The sequence below is a fragment of the Apteryx mantelli genome, chromosome 3 (genome assembly GCF_036417845.1).
Source record: "Apteryx mantelli isolate bAptMan1 chromosome 3, bAptMan1.hap1, whole genome shotgun sequence".
In the NCBI taxonomy this organism is placed as follows: Eukaryota; Metazoa; Chordata; class Aves; order Apterygiformes; family Apterygidae; genus Apteryx; species Apteryx mantelli.
In genome coordinates this window covers 121,797,969-121,814,855 of record NC_089980.1, presented here as the reverse complement: position 1 = coordinate 121,814,855, position 16,887 = coordinate 121,797,969, and the positions used below count along the sequence as shown (strand labels likewise).

The 16,887-nt window shown below is 40.0% G+C and overlaps 1 long non-coding RNA gene across 1 annotated transcript in view; it reads left to right on the top strand.

The window, feature by feature from the left end:
• The window catches only part of LOC106494741 (uncharacterized), a 149,067-nt gene that overhangs the window by 75,312 nt on the left and 56,868 nt on the right, over nucleotides 1-16,887 (top strand). The window contains exons 2-3 of the long non-coding RNA XR_001294351.2: nucleotides 12,928-13,000; nucleotides 14,111-14,308. This is a non-coding gene — a long non-coding RNA (uncharacterized lncRNA). The remainder of the gene's footprint in view (nucleotides 1-12,927; nucleotides 13,001-14,110; nucleotides 14,309-16,887) is intronic.

Here is a 16,887-nt window from a genome sequence, read left to right as displayed (position 1 = left end):
GTTCATAGTGTAGCTATTCAAAAACATTCATCAGGTATTTTGAAACATAAGGTTCACTGGGTTTAGCAGAATTTACATAAGAGGTAAAATGCTTTGTGATCTGGGTTAAATTAGATAAAAATATTAGTTCTGATCCAAAAAGTCACAGTTGCCAATAAGTATCTTTCCACTGACTTCGCTAGGATTTGGTTCAGAACCTCTATTTCCTTTATTATTTATCATAGTAAAATAAATGTGACTATGCTATTTTTTTCTTCCTGTTCCTAAGCTGGCTGCCTTACAAAGGTGTTGCTGTAACCTTGCTTTTTTTCTTGCCTCATCTCTTCTAACTGTTTACCATTCTCACTTATATCCTAGCAAAATTTTTGATTTCAGGCTTTAGAATGGAGACACTTTTTTGTCTTCTGTTTTGAATCCTATAAAATAGTAGTCGTAACAGATTCTAGAACTCAGTATTTTGTATGAGGGGGCACATATACGTAGTTTTTCTGCCATGGAAAGCATGTGAAGTATTATATACATGGCAGAATTGTCTACCAGCAATAGGAGAATCTTCTGAAGAAAAAAGCCAGAAGTCATTTTAGCAGAGAAATAGGCAGCATTTTTTGCTGAATGGAATTTGTTCAGAAGTCAAGAGTATAACAAGTTTCACTGATGATAGTTAAACTTGGGGGGGTTGGGGGGTTGGTAATTTTTTATAAATTATGTTGATATGTAATTTTATGTGCAGTTTGACCAGTGATAAGAGTTTTGCTATCTTTGTTTTCCTCTCTTCTATTTTGTAGCTTATGTATTTCAATTCACGTAATTTGTGAACATGAAAATAAATGTTGAGTCTCTAGTAAGCAGCTGATGGGTAAGAAAAAGAAAAATGCTTTAGTTTATTCCAAATAAAGACATTGATGTCCTAAGTTAACTCCGAGCTAATGTGCTTTAAGTCTCAAAGCTAAAACACACGTGAGGTTGTATGTGCAAGTACTGCTGTGGATGTAATTAGTGTAAATGGGATTTAAGCTATCATATTTCATACAGCCAAGTTCTGTAACCACCTGGCTAACATGTATATGCTAATCCTTTTCTCCTAATAAGTAGGTTTTACACTGAAATTGAAATGAAAAAATATAAAATCATATATATATATATAGTGTGTGTGAGAGCGTGTGTGTGTGTGTATATATATATATATATATATATAAATCTGCATGCATAAAACCAGATTTTGGTGTTTTGGAAATCAGTTTTTGAATGCTCATTTCTCAATAAATTTGCTGAAAAAAATGTGCTGGATTTATACACTATTCAGTATATGCATTTGTATGAATCAGGATTTTATTTGCAGACAGAGAGGCTCCAGTGCTTAAGGAAACTACTGACAGCTGAATGTCAAAACCAGTTTCTGGTTAAATGTTATTCTTGGTTGTCTTCAGGAACACAGTTTCCAGCCAATATTTTTTTCTACAGTTTTCCTGGTTTGTGCATCATGTTTTCCTTATCCTTCCCTAGACACAGCAAAAATGGGGTCCATTTTATAAGCGCAGTAGTCAGCAGTTCCTAGAGACAGGAATATTTGTTTTAAGAAGGAAAATATTACAAGGGAATGATTAAAAATTCTGCTTTCAGAAATTAATAAAATTTCTAGCAGTAACTACAACCTTGAGTTTTTATTGCCTGTGGTGTTATAACTAAGCTAAAACTCAGAAACACAGCTAGAGTGTTATTTCTTTGGCGTATTGCTTTGGACCTTTGGGGTATGATATAAGGCACAGAGCATTCAGTGCACTACAGCAGATTGCTGCTTACTGAATAACCAGGGGAAATAGCTGTAGAATGGAGTCAAGAGGAGCGATGGTCAGAAAAAATTCTGACTAAACAGTTTTTCATTGGCAAATGTCAGATTGCTGTAACCCGAAATTTGCATTAGAATGTATTAACTGTGACAACACTTGCAAAGAGTTTCTGGTCAAAATGCTCCACCTACCCCATACTGACCAATATCCTGGTGGTTAGAGGTAGGGCAAGAAGTGTAGTTCCCAGAAGTACTGGCCGTTTTGTCATGGGTCTCTCAATTTCCCAAATAAAAGCTGTTCTTGTTTATAAAAATAAAAATATCTTGAATTGGGGAGAAAAAGACTGACTCCATACCAAAAATAACTTCATGGGATGTGGAAAATTACCAGTTACCAGGAGAGATGGTGACAGTGGTGCTGAGCCAACCTTGCAGTGAGACCCATGGACAGAGAGTGGGACATGGGGGTTGTGTGTTCCCCTTGCCAACTGGAGACGGCGCAGGCATGTGCTGCCCCCTCCTCTGGAGAGTCCCCAAGCCCTCAGGTTTCAGGCAGCCCACATGTGAACGGGGGAGCAGCGGGACACAGTTTGCCTCTCCTCAACATGGCGGGGAGTTTGGAGGCCCATGTGTCCACACTGCTCCATGTAAGGCTTGTAAGTTCTTTGTGCAGCTGGGTCCGAGCGCTGCTTGTCTACATACTACCTGGAGTGAAGCTGTGTGCTGCTTGCCTTCCTTCGCTCTGGGGAGGGAGTCTTTTAAGTACCCCCTTCATTCAGTCCTAGAGGTTTTGGGGTTTTCTTGTTCTGAGCATTTGCCATCTGAATAGTAAGTGAGCAGCACTGAGCAGTGTGAGCCTCTGTTCAGAGGCAGAGCAGCCGAGTCTAACTGGCTTGTGCTGGAGCTGCTGTCAGTTTGGCTCCTGATGCTGAATGGCATTTCTTCTTGAATTCCTAATACTGATATCACAGGAACATTAGTTCCTGCCCTGAAAAAGAACCTATCAAAAGGACCCGTGAAAGGATTTCCTTGCAGTGGTTTTTATCAAACCTATTTGCTGGAGGAAGAGTTTAGCCCCAGGGGTGTTTCCCCAGCTGCAGTACACCAAGAAGCCTGTAATTGGCAGAGGCTGGCTGTGAACTCTGTGCCCATCCAGCAAAACCATCGCACAGTGGACATGAAAGTCAACAGAGCAATCCTGGGTTACTACAGCTGGGGGGCCAGTCCAGCACCTATACAGCTTTTTACCCTGTGGCTGGTGTGGGCAGGATAACACCCCAAGAAAAGAATTACAACTGGAAGTTAGCTCTTATACTTGCCCAGGGGGTGATGAGATGGGGAGGGGGTAGAGAATGTTTGCGTTTCATTAGTGTTAAGTTTGCCATTTCCAAGGATTGGGAAGAAAAATCTCTTCCCTCTTTGCTAGAATATAGAGTGGTGTTTACTTTCTCATTTTGAAATTTTCCCATCTTGTGTAACAGCTGTGCTAGGGCAGGACTCACTCTCCACTGAACTGCTGCTTTTTTCCTTTGGCCTTTGTTAAAATTTCTGATAAATAACAGACTGTCTACAGCTGTTCAAATGATGTTGCTTTTTCTAAGTGTCACCTCCGTGTTCATTCCCACCAATGTGGGCTTTGCTTTAGAAGGTAAATAAGGGACAAATAGGGCTTGCTGTTGAGTAAAATTGAACATGTGGGCAGTGGGAAAAGAATCTGAAATGTGAATTGCCCAAGTCTACAGAAGCCATCCACCTCTTACTGTGATGAAGACACTGTGGCATCTTGGCAGCATTTCTGTGTGCAATTTTCTTTAAATAACTGGTGGGTTTTTTGTTTGCTGCAGTTGGTGCTATTTCTCCAAATTTTCTCATTTGAAGGTAATCTGCTTCTAAGAAGCTATTAGCATGATTTGAGCATAGTAGCGTTCACTGGACTTTGAATTTTTGCAGTGGCATCAGCTATCCTAGTGCTACTGGGCTGACCACTGCAATAAATAAAGAGAATGTAATATATCAGAATTATGAGTATGCTAATTTATTGTAAAAAGGTAAATTTTCATTATTTATACTACTCTGCGGTTTTATTTTAGAGGAATTCTCTAAAAACTTTATAAAATTAGAGTTCTGGAATAAAAGGAATTTACGACCAAAAACTGAAGATTTTCTTTTTCACACACTATATCTCTTCCTTCCATGGCAGCAGTTGTTCTGTCCATTTTCTGCTTGTAATTTGTGAATACAGATCCCTCTAAGAAGGAGAAAAGCTGAAGGGCAGAATTTAGTCAGGATTTGAAAAATGGATCAAACAATTTTGAGGAAACAGTATGAGTGCAAAGTTTTTGTCTTTGCTTGAAATTAGAAATTGAACTTCTATAGTAATATTTAGGTGAGATTATTACTCGGATCAGTTTGATTTACTTCCTATTGCAAATTGCTTATAAAGACAAAAAAAATTATAACGTATAAATCCGAAGAGAGAAAGAAAAGAGAATGAACAGAAGTAGCTCAGCTCTGTCCATTCCACAGCTGAGGACACAAAGTAATAATTGTTGCTTAGCTAAATTATCATACAAAAGAACAGCAAGTCATTCATTTCCACATGAAAAAGCACAAAGATAGGATTTCTCTAAGACTGATTGGATGGTTTAAGATGAGAATATCAGTGTTAAATATCTCCTTAAAGGTGTCAGATCAGCTTAGGCTGAAACCTGTACTTTAGCACCAGTATAGCTGGTGCAGACCCATTACAATTGTATAAATGGAGAATCAGCCCCATGTTTTAAACTACTTGTTCACAGATTTTGTAGGCCAGATCCTCAGTTGCTCTAGCTCTTCTAAAACTCTCTAAAGGCCATCGGAGTTGCAAAAATATACATCATATAGAAGCCAAAAGTTTTGGTGCCATTATAGCACCAGAATCCAACTGGGCTGACCTGCAGCTTCTCTCTGGCATCTTCTGGGAACAAACTGGTGTTTCATTGTACTGGCTCAGTGAAGAGAAAACTCCTCATCGTAATAGGAAACTTCTGCTCTCTTACTGAAAATTATAGATCCAATAGCCCCGGAATTCTCTGGCTGACCCTTTAAAATACAGGACACTGGCTAAACGGAGAGCTGCAAGGCAGATGGATATCATTCTGTTGGAAGACAGCAAATTCTAGTCCTTTTGGAAAGATGTTGGATTTGTCGGTTACAGGGAAATCTCAGAAGGGAACCTGAGAATTGCAAGCGTGTGCTCCAGGTTTGCTCAACATTTTAAGGCAAGTGTAAATCACTTCTAAGTAAGCTATGACAAAGAAATTCATAATTACAAATGTCTAGCCAATCTTTACACTAGTTTTGCCTGAGCACCACTTAAATTACTACAACATATTTTGTAGACAAAAAAGTGTGACTAAATAATACCTGCAGCATCAGTAGACTCAGGTGGGAATAACGTGTGATGAAGTCGTATTAACTCTTTATTTGTTTTTATTGGGAGAGTGATTGAGTACAATCACTATTTCTTGGATTATAGGTAATAAATTGGGGCCTCTGTCAAAATCTTAGTGATTGGCTGCTCCTGGCACTCTTCACCAGCTCAGCAGAGATGCCAGGGACTGAATGGCAGTAGAGATTAAACTATGTTCTTGTTTCCTGAGATGGCTCCTTCTCGTGAGGGCTATGGACAAAACTGGGGCTAATGTGGAGCGCACATTCTGCCGGAGCATAGCTGCCGTTGTTCTGTGGATGTGTGAAGACCTACAGGCCACTTTTCAGTTGCAAGTGTTTTAATGGTGATAAACAATGGATTTTATCAGATTCTGAAGCAGCATCAAAAATACACATGCAAATTGTTGATCTTGGTTGATCTCAGGACTTATTTTTCCTGTGACAGCTGGGGCCATCTTAGAAGAAAGCAATGATAACAATGATAAAAGCATTTTCGTAGAGCTTTGTAGTTGGTGAGAGAGGATGTTCAGTTTACCCCAGATAGTAGCCATAACGTGTAAACAGTAAGCCTTGTACATGCTACTTTCTGAAGTGTGGTTCGGTGAGGCTGACCACTAGCTGCTGCTAATAGAAGTGGGACAGCCACACTCAGAGCGTTGGACAGATACACATCTAGGTCTCCGCTGCTGAGAGCCGAAAATGTGGGCAGCAACTCATTGAATGTATCTTTATCACTGCTGTTTTGTGTTTGCAACTGTTTTACTGTGGCCCTCCATCTGCTAGAAACAGGATTTGTGATTCAGTATTTAAAAGTCTTTGAAATCGGACTTTCACAAGAAAAATAAACTAGGATTCCTAACTTTATTCTAGCAGAAAGGAACTTACAGAATTGGAAGATTTTCTAGGTGCATGGGGTTACTTGATCATTAGTTTTATTAGCTGGCACAGCGACCATGTTCAGTCTCGATAGCTTGTAATCTGGTTTGAAAGCAGAAATGCATCCATGAATACCAACACAGGTAGGAATCAGGCAGGGCTTTTTTGGGTCAAAGATAGTGTGAGATTTCATCTTGGAATAGCTGGTGAGAATTTTAAATGCAGAGATATTAGTCTGTATCATGATTATGGTATGTTTCACTTTCATTGCCATGTTTTCTGTTTTGAAAGTTGGCTTTTATATACCTACAAATGTCAAAGTATTTTAATATTTGTTCCTGATATGTACCCCCTGGATACAAATATTGTATCTAGAGACTGTTTTTTTTAACAAATAATTGCCTTTTCATGATAGGAACAATAGATAGAAAAGATCTACTAGGGCATGTAGTCCTCTCCTTTTCCAACAAAGGGTTCTCCCCTTTGCTATTGAATCATAATGTCTGCTTGTGTGTTCAACTTAAAAGCCCCAAGCAGGATTTCTATAGCCAGATTTAGAACTCAGGGGTTCCTAACTACCATTCCTTTTTTATTTGAATTGTTCTTTTAAGCCATCTTTTAAGAATCCTGATTAAAAAAAGAAAAGAAACAGCATCCTCCCTGCCAGCCCTGTTACTACACTGATATTTGTGGAAGAAAAGCTGCAAAAATGCTTTATGCAGAGCATATGAAAGGTAAATGATTTTATTTTGTAACCATAATATTTTTACTTTCCTGAAATATATCTTTTATCTTGGAGGCTCTGTACAAGAAATGGGAATCTGTAATCCTTCCGCTAGCATTATTTGGAATTGCTTCTAAATTGTCTTCATTTACAAATGTCTCGGATGGAACATTGGAATGGTCTATTGGAATGACAGGGTCAATAAAAATTCACGAGCACCTGAATATTTTGACTTTTGTCATATCCTAATGCTTTCTCACCTGTCTATTTTTCCATGCGAAGAATATTCCCATGAACTTCCTGAGTCAATATATTCTCTGTTTCGCACAGTAGAGTAGATTTTCCTTACCTCTTTGCCTTTCAGTAGCGAGCAGAATGTGCTAAAAATGTACATGTGTTTGTGCGTGCGTGCATGTGTGTGTCTGTGTGGCATCCGGTGTTTACACTTTCAGTGGACATTTCACTCTCAGCCTTTTCCATCTCTGATGCGTTATGTGGTCAGCTGTGGCTCTGCAAACCTGGCCAGCGCACTGTGGGAATGCATGAATGGCCCTTGTTGTGCTAGCACACCTGTGTTCGGCTCACAGCTGTTTGGTTCACAACAGGGTTGCTGTTAGCAGTTATGAAACGTTTTCACACCACCCACCCACTATCCACTGCTTTATAACATTTGCTGGCACTTCTGTCCCGTTTGATTTTTTTTTTTTTTTAATTTAAAGGACACCAGGATACTTTATGTATATGAATAATAAGCCAACTTGGCACAACACCTTATTAAAAATATTCCATCTCTCATGTGTCAAAGATTACTCTTTTTCTGTCTGTGATAAATCTGCAACCATAAGAAAAAAATGTTTCTGTATATTTTACACTATTTCTTTTTCTAGTTATTGGGTAGTCTTGTGCTGGCCAGAATCTAAGCAGACTGGAACATTACTTTGGGTTATTCCACCTATTACTGGAGACACAGAGTCACCTATTTGTTCTATTTTTGCATCTTTATGTTCTGATAGCAAGCTCAAGACATAGAGCAATAAAAGGTTACCCATATAGTTAACTTTTTAAACCAACACTGCTAGTCGGATGTATAACTCAACTCTTCTGAAAGGGAGATGGTTAAAAGCTCACTTTTCCCGTAGTCTAGATGTTGTCAAATCTCTAAATTGGAAAACAGAGATAAAAGAAAAAGCAAAATACAAAATGAAGTGGCAAAGTGAAGCAGGAGCTCCATAAGGAGGGGAAAAAGACAAATTAACTTAATGTAAAAACTGCTTCATTTCTATAGGAGAATGCTTTTTAAATTCATAGACTAGGAAGACAGCTGAACTCTTCTGTGTAGTTTTATCAGCTGTGTTTTGTATATCTCCATGACACAGTATGTGGCTCTTTTCTGAAAGCAGGACAATGTGTTTTGACAGCCCTTGGCAGTGAGAGCAACAGTGAGAAAAGCAAACCAAAGTGATTCAAATTAACACAAGCTGGCTGTTGCAAAGCTGGACCATCCAAAGCGTTTCCCATGAACAGAGAACCCTGAATATTGTAAGATGCAAGATAGCCAACTGGGTTAGAAACAGCGAAGAAAGGAGGCTGCTAATGCTGCTCGCCGTCCCACCACCTACGGAAAGCGCTGTGTCCTTTCAATAAACTACAGTGGCCATTAACTGCAGGCCTGCTTGACAAGGTGAACACATCCTATACTGATCGCCCTTTAGGACCTGTGGGGAAAACTGCATCAGGCAGAAAAGCAAAGCTCAATTAAAATTGCTGTAGGTAACCTTGACCATTTCTGTAAGGGAGACAGTTGGCACAGGAATTTGTTGCTTTTATAGATCATACATGGGTATCTGTTTATTTTCTCATAATATGACTGATGATGGCTTTTAATTTTGAAGCATTTTATTGCTGATCAGAAAGAAAAAGATTAGAAGAATTTAATATATATTATCCGCTTTTTTGAAGTCTTTCTAATTCAAAGAACAGGCAAAACCTCTTTGGTGCCTAGTAAGCAGCCTTAAAATTAAGGATTCTCTGCTGTTTCTACAGGAGTCCCAAGGAAGGCCAGTCCTGCTCCCCTCCCTCACAGATTACTGGTGCGAAGAATTCAAAGTGGTCGAGAAAAGAAAAGCCTTAGAACAGAAGCCAAAGCTGAAAATCTGTTTTCTTTTGTTCTCTGACTCTACTTCCTCATCTGGTCATAGGTGACGGTCATTCCTTTCATATTCCTCTGCTGCTGGGCAGACCATATTGTTTTCTGATATGTACAGTGCTATAATCCATCTCTCTGTTTTGTGTGTCACTAAATTACTTTCTCCCACATCCAACTTCCTAAGAATCTTCCTTTTAAAGATCTTTCATTTTGCCTCTCTTCCGAGTGTCTTCCCCCATCTCATCACCAGATAAATCTTCCCTCAGATAATTCAAAATATCTTTTGTTTCCTTCTCCTTCCCACACCTGCCCACATTTGACTTTTTCTTCTCCTATACCCAGAGCCTTCCCACTCTCATTCCCAGCTGCAAGGCCTCCTCTTCTCCTGTAATAAAACCTGCTTTTTTTGTTGTGGGGTCTCTTCTCTCTTTCTTTTTCCCCTCTTTCCTGGTATGTTTCTTCACCTTTGGTGAAGTGGTGAAGGAGGAGGAAAGAAGAACCCCTTATATGCAGAGAACATCTACCCTAGCCACACAATATGATATTGATGGAGGACTGGCAAGCAGGATTATGGAACAGGTCATAGTTGTGGGGACTGCTCATTGACATGGGCCAAGCTGCCGCATTCATGTAGAAGGAAGGTAACCCTCCTATTGGTATTTCAGCCCCTCATGATCTGTAATAGATTTTACCTGCACTGTGCCCAGTGAAGCAGGGAATTGTAGATGTAGAAAATTAAGTGATTCGACCAAGATCATAATGAAGGTTAATGGGTGAATGAAGCCCAAACCTCCTGGATCCTAATCTGGTGTTCTAGCTATGGAGGCTGTAATAACAGTAGTGAGGAGGGTGCAAAGTCCAGGCAGTGGTTTGCATTCCTTACTTATGGCCAAATATGACACAAATAGAGGCACCCTGTACTCAGCTAGGAGAGGCGGGAGAGAGGGACATAATTCATGCTATTCAGATTCTGCTATTTAGCATTTGCCGATCCCTAATGGGATATTTGCAAAGTATAATATTTTCTAACAGCTGTAAGGACAAGAGAGTCTAAAATTTCTCCCTATACATAATATCCATGAAATTGCATTGAATATTGTAATGATGTGTTATGCTGCCATTAGCTCCCTCTGAATACCGAATTTGGAAGGTTAATGAAATTGACAAATGTGTGTACTGTACGCATATTGTCAATACTAGTTAATGGCAACTCTCACATTTTTATTTGTAAAATTATATAAAACTGAAAGTGACAATTATTGTAACTTCATCTTTTTTGGAATACAGCACAGTATGCAGTTATTTAAATAGGGTTGTATGTGTTTTAAATTTGTATACCATCATATGAAGTCCTTTGCTCATCATGTGATTATATACTTAATTTTTACATGAATGAATGCATGTATTGTGGTCTTTTATAACATATTGGGCCAATTTTTTGGTTTTTGTGTGTAATCCACAGCAAAAGAGCCTAAGTCCTTGTCTTCCTGTTGGCTCAACAGTGTTTGATTACAAAACTGGTGCCAGTTAATTCAAAGAGACATCAGACATTTAAAATGAATTTCCCCAGGCAAAGAAAGTATGCTAGTGTGCACTGGAAGAGTACACTCTTGTGTTTTCTGTTAATGATTGAGCTCTGTAAGAGGTCACTTGCAGCTGTTACAGCTTTCAGATATGAATTTTGTAAGATCCTCAAAGTTAGGCTCCTAAATATTTCTGTGGCTCTGACAAGTACTTCTTTAGATCAAGGTCACATTTTTAGGTCTGAAGATTCTGATTTCAGATCTTCAGATCTTCTAAAGCTGTTTGATTAAACAGAATTTCACACAGTGAACGATCCTCCACGGTCCTGGGGATCTCAGATTCCTATACTGTAAAACAAGGAAAGCCATTTTGTTTACTCTCTGTGACATACTGTAGCATGGATAAGGTTGCCTCATCCAGGCCTTGAGAGCTGGAAGAGGGAGGATGGGTGGAGGGAGAGCTATATTGCCCACTTCCTCTGTTTTTTAATTTTTGGGCGTCTCTTCAACTCTTTGTGGAGTTTTTTCTGAAGGAGCAGGTGTCACAGAGAAGGCTGCTGCCCTAAGGAGAACTTATGTGTCACTTCCAAGAACAAAGCAGTGTTTCAAACCCACCGCTATATTCAGCCCATGAGTCATGAATCTTTAGATCAATAACCAAAATGTTTTTATATGTGGGGGCAGCCCCAAATAGAGTGAATCAGCGTCGGCAGTTCCGCATTCAGCACAGTTCTGTGAGGTATCTGGTTTCAGATGACTGATCACAAGAGTGGGACAGTGTGATCTATGCAGAATAAGGAGCTGTTTGTGGGTATAACTGAGTGGAGTTTTCTTTTTGATATTCAGCGCACCTGCTCCTCATTCAGCTTCATACAGAAGCTATGTTCTCAGGATGTCCCAGATGTGGCGTGCAAGCTCACATCAGGTATGGCAGTCTGTGGCATTTTTGGGGGGTCACCTAGAGAGACTGAGGCTTAAGACATTCTTAGGTTTAGTTTCTCTTGGGGCTTAATTGTTTGCTTTTTATTATGTAGGATTAATAAATACATGGCAGAAGTTAGTGAAAGAATACCTCTATTCAGATCATTCATTGTGGAGGCCACAGATTCCAATGGTCTGAAACACTAAAGAGTGATCAAATGTTTGTCCCTCTCACATTTTATAACAGGGACTTTTTTTTTGCTCTTGCTCCACTCCTGATGGATGTGTTACATCAAAGTCATAGCAACCCTCTGGGAGAAACTGGGGCCAGTCAATCACTCCACTGTCCTTGTTAGCTCTCATGGTGGCTGGTCTCAGTCAAGGGCCTCTAGCCCAAAGGCTCCAATCCCACTTAAATGTTTGCATCAGTTGTGATTGTCAATGTATACATTTATTTGAAATGGTAAGTTTGGTGCCTTAAAAAGCTTCACACTGTGATTTGTCTTTGTAAGTGGGAGTGTTTTACTCCTCTGTGGATTAATGATTTACTACTAACTCAGTAAAGTACAAGAGACATCTGCACCTGGCCTATTGAAGGGACGTTTGCATTTGAAGAAGTTAGGCCAGTTAGTAGTCCAGAGAAAGGACACTGAAACTGCCTTCTGAATGGAGGAGGGGAAATGAATTTGAATGAACCTTCAAGCAAACCTTCAGAAAGGAATATGGGGTTATAAGTTCTTCCTCAGCTGCAGGTTCCCTCCCATGCATATGTACCTGGGATGAAGAGTGAACACTAGCTCTGAGACCTTGGCCATGCAGATTAGATGGGGTCTATTGCTTGGCAGCTAGATATAAGATGGGGCAGGGAGAGAGAGAGAGAGCAAGTGTTGGGCCTTTGGATTTGATTTTGGTGCAAGTTTTCTTCTCTTTTTGCCAGATGTATGTTATAAACCTTTGCAACTGCGTTGCTCATGTTGGATTGGGTAAATAAATATTTTTCTTTGCTTTTGCCTTAGCTTGACTTGAGCTCAGGATGATTTCGGGTTACTGGCTAACCTACCCTGACAACTGGTATATAGGCACCTACAGCAACATGTAGGTCCCCCTCACACTGATCCCTGATATCCAATGATCAACAGAGTATGCTGCGTCTGCATGGGAAGGTATGGGAGTAAAGTAGGGAGTTGATGTTGAAGTATAGTTTTTGGTGGACCAGACAAAGCAGAAAAAGTCTTGAGAACACAGATGGGGATTGAGGAGCATATTGATCCTCCAGATTCAGGTTTCTCTCCAAGGCTCTTGGGGAGCATGTAAAAAAAGGTACTGTGTTTTAGCTTTCCTTTGGGGAGCTCTGGCTCTTGTAAATTGAAAGATATAATATAATATAATGTAATATAATATAATATAATATAATATAATATAATCTGATATAATTCCGCTTGACCTGGATTAAAATGCTGAGAGAAATATTGTGCATATGTGAAAACAGAAATCTAATCATCATAATGATTTCTTTTAGGAAGTTTGTTCCCATCTTGAGGGTAATTGGTGTGAAGTCCTACCTTCTCAAAGAACACCAACTTTTTCAACAGGTAAGATGCCATTCCACACAGGAAGAACTCTCTAGCAGAACGCTCCCTTGCCTTTAACAACAAAACATTGTGCTGCAGTAGACACTGGGCAATTAAAAAAATGAAACCGAGTAACATGAACAGAAAGCTCTCCTGATATCTAGGGAACATGGCAAAAGTCCCAGCTACAAAGTAAGTGTGGATAATTATTGCTTCATTATAGTTTGTTTCAACATCTAGTGAAAAAATTCTTATTGACTTCAAGAGACACTGAACTGAGCTCAGAGAGAGATGAAATAAAACCCTGGTCAGTTAGCCAGTATAATTTGGAGAATGAAGGTTCAATTTATTTTCTTGTGAAAAACACCAGCTATAAAATACAGAGAATCACATTATGCCTTCCCTTTTCCCAGCTTAAGACACACAAATATGGAATATATAATACCTGAGGCATGAGAAGTGTTGCTAGACTGGAGGCAGAAGAGGCAAAAATTAGAGTTCTCAGTCCTGAAAAGGGTGATTACTCTGTTGCTTTTTGAATATATTTGTTACAGCTGTGAGATATTCAGCATCTTTTCCTAAATATAAGCATAAAAAAAGAAGGGAAGCCATTTCTTTGTAATCTTTTAGTGCAAGCCTTAGCTCTGCCTATGCATCTGTTTCCTAAGTGAGAAGAAAAAGAAACATCCTTGGAACTCAGGAGTGAAGAATCCTGATAGAAAGCCATGTTTTTACCTTTGACTTGCTAATCTTCGATTTTAAATACAAAGAAAGGCAGCACCTGTCACCAGAATAGTCTAACTGAGTCAAAGCGATAGAGGCAAAATAACAGTGCTTTTGATGTGTGTTTGTGACATTGTACGTTCTAGGCACAAATTGAAATACTGGCTCTGCCTCAGGTCAGCGGAAAAAGATCCCGTTGAGTCCAAGCTATCCAGATTTCTCTGCTAATCTTTAGTTTTCATAACTGATAAACTAGCACTTGGGATACTTAGCTTTGTTTAAACTCTGACAATATGGAAGTTTTCATGGCTCAAATGATTCTTCTGATCTTCTTTTCATCATTTAAAACAACTGTATTTTGGACATGCCACCTGCTTTTCAAAATTCCCTTGATTTCTTCCTGACTAGGTTTGACATAGTCTCCTGTATTCAGCCAGTGGAAGTCTCTACTTAGAGTGAACTCCATCCATTGTCTGCTCCAAAATGGTCTGGACTATGCAGAATCAACTCTCCACAACCACAATCAAGTTTTAGCAGTGTCTTTTGAGATCCATTTGTCATCTGTGTTGCACCAGCAGAAAATCATCTTTCTGGATCATATTCAAGGTATTCATGTGCCATGGAGATCAGGAGTAACATTACCAGGGAGGTAGAGAGGGCTGTCAGCTTTACAGTAGCGTACCCTGATGAGGTGCAAGTCCTTGCCATAGGATAGTATGTCACATCCTATGCTGGCAGCCGGCATATAAATGCTGGAAATAGAAAATTATGTCTGTCCCCATCTTTTCCTTTTCTCTGTGTGCTTTGTGGCTTTAGCTTGCTATGCCAGCCTTTGCTGAACTTTTAATCTGTTATTGTTTCCAAGAGAAATATTACTGTCTGTGGTGGATAGCCCTGGTAGGAGCAGGTTTCAGCTGGCAGCTCTGTGGGATACAGGCAGCATGAGGGATAGGTGCATGTGGGATACTCAGCACCTAGTGTCGTAGGATTCCTCTTTTTTCTTGACTTTGGTGAGAGTGCTTGGGTAGTGAGGCTTACCTGTGGGAGTTGCAAAGTATGTTGCTAAGCTTATTTTTGGTTTTTCTTTTAAAAATCTTCTGAGCCTGTTGCCAAACACACAGGGTTTGTTTTCAGACTCTAACTTCTCAGGTAAAGCTGTCATGTTTATTCTGACTCACTACATCAACACACAAATATGAGACTTTTGTTTACATTTGTTGCTTTTTGTGTATCTTTAAATAGCCTAGAAATATATTTTTCAAGGCTTTATTCATTTCCCAGATATGAAAAAATGAGGGAAAAAGAAATCAATGTAAAGTTTCATCTCAGAAGATGAGTTTTGCCTCATATAGTGTCTATGACACAGAGTATTATGGTTAAACCTGAGAGAGACTGAGGTTTACATCTTTCTGAGTACAACCTTAGTTGTGAAATCTGCACTCTTTAAATGACCATCACTTGACTAAAAAAAAAATCCACTTTTCTGCATGGAAGCTATTAGTCATCCACAAAGTGAGTGTCACCCGTATATTGCATTTGAGGAATGGTTTGGGGCAGGCTGACTTGCATTCACGAGTTCTGTAATCTGTCATCCACTTCGCAATACTTCAGCTTACAAACATGTTCACAGAATGCAGACGGTGGTTCTCAGATAGGTTTAACCACAGGCTTATTCTGCTTCACCACATTTTGACCTCTCTGGTGAGGGACGTGTTAATGTGTTTATGGACTGCATATGTATATCTGGCTATAGACTTGCTGAGGCATGCACAGTATAGAAATTGTTTTTATTTTCACATGTGTTTGGCTTTGGATGTGATCTGGCTGGTCACTTATTCCTGGTAAATTATTTTCATGGTGTTGGTCAGTGTTGTGGAGTGCTGTTTAAAGAAACGTTGACATTGACCCCTCATTTTCAAAAGCAGCTGTGAATTCATGTGGGGTGTTATAGAATCATAAAATAATTCAGGTCAGAAGGGACCTTGAGAGGTCATTTAGTCCCACCATGTTGGATTAAAATAGGCAGGCTGAACCAGTTAAGACCCCTGCTGACTGCTACACCCCTCTCCTGGAGGTGCTTGTCCTGCTCCATGATGTCTTAGTGCTTAGCAGCCTCTGACTCACTGCAGTTTATTGGAATAGACCCCAGTTTATTTTACTAAGGCAAGCTGTAAACTGTGGAAACCAGGCTAGCCTTTCTGCTCTATCTCCTTGACAATGGGAATGGGAGAGGAGCAGAGCAGGCAACTGAAGGTCAGGACAGAGCTAGGACAACTGAAGTTCTCTGTCATGGCATGTGAGTGGACATCCTCAGTTTAAGCTTGTAAATGCTGAGTTTGGGCACCTGCTTCTCAGCTGCACCAAGGTTTTCATAGATGACCTCTGCAGGTGAGCTCAGCTGTTTTGAAGACAGGAACAAGCTGATCCTGCTGTGGGTTAAATTAGTACCTGCAAATGGCCAATATACCTGGATAAATGATCAAATGTTTTGGGGAGAAATCATGCTGTGCTACAAGAATGAATGCATGTTCTTTCCTGAGCCATCAGGACTCAGTGCAACTCCTGAAGTCACTCTCAGATCTTTGCAGCAGACAGTAAGGCTGGCATCTCCAGAGCATCCTTGGCCCTCACTGCTTAAAGAGAGATGCTGGTGTTTCCACAAGCTCTTGCAGTTCTCTCCATCATTTTTAACAGCATCATACTGGAACACGCTTTTAAGAGCTGCTAATCTATTGCTGGCTACACCTTCCCCCTGGTGAAAGCTGACCAGAAGGAAGGCTTTGCTGCCCATCCTCCCTGCCCATCACGAAGCGCCAGACACAGTGCAGTTGTGCTCCACACGCCAGGCTGCTGTGCTGTACAGTGCCCTGCCCCACACAGCATGCTCCCATGCATGCATGTGGGGCAGGTGGGCTGAGGGATGTGAGCAATATCTTCCTCCAAGGCCAGGAATAAGAAGATGCCCCTTAGTCCCTGCCTTCTGATCCAACCTGTTTTCTTAATTTTCCATTGCCTTAAATTCAAAGAAGGAGAGTGTCCAAGTGGTCAAACAACAACAGCAGTCCCAAGAACTTATTCAAGGGTTTCAGTTGATTTATTTTTGAAGTGTATTTTCTCACTTGCTTTGACATGAGACATGCAAAAGTAATGTGCTCTTCTCCCTTTCTGTCATTTTTTTTTTCCTT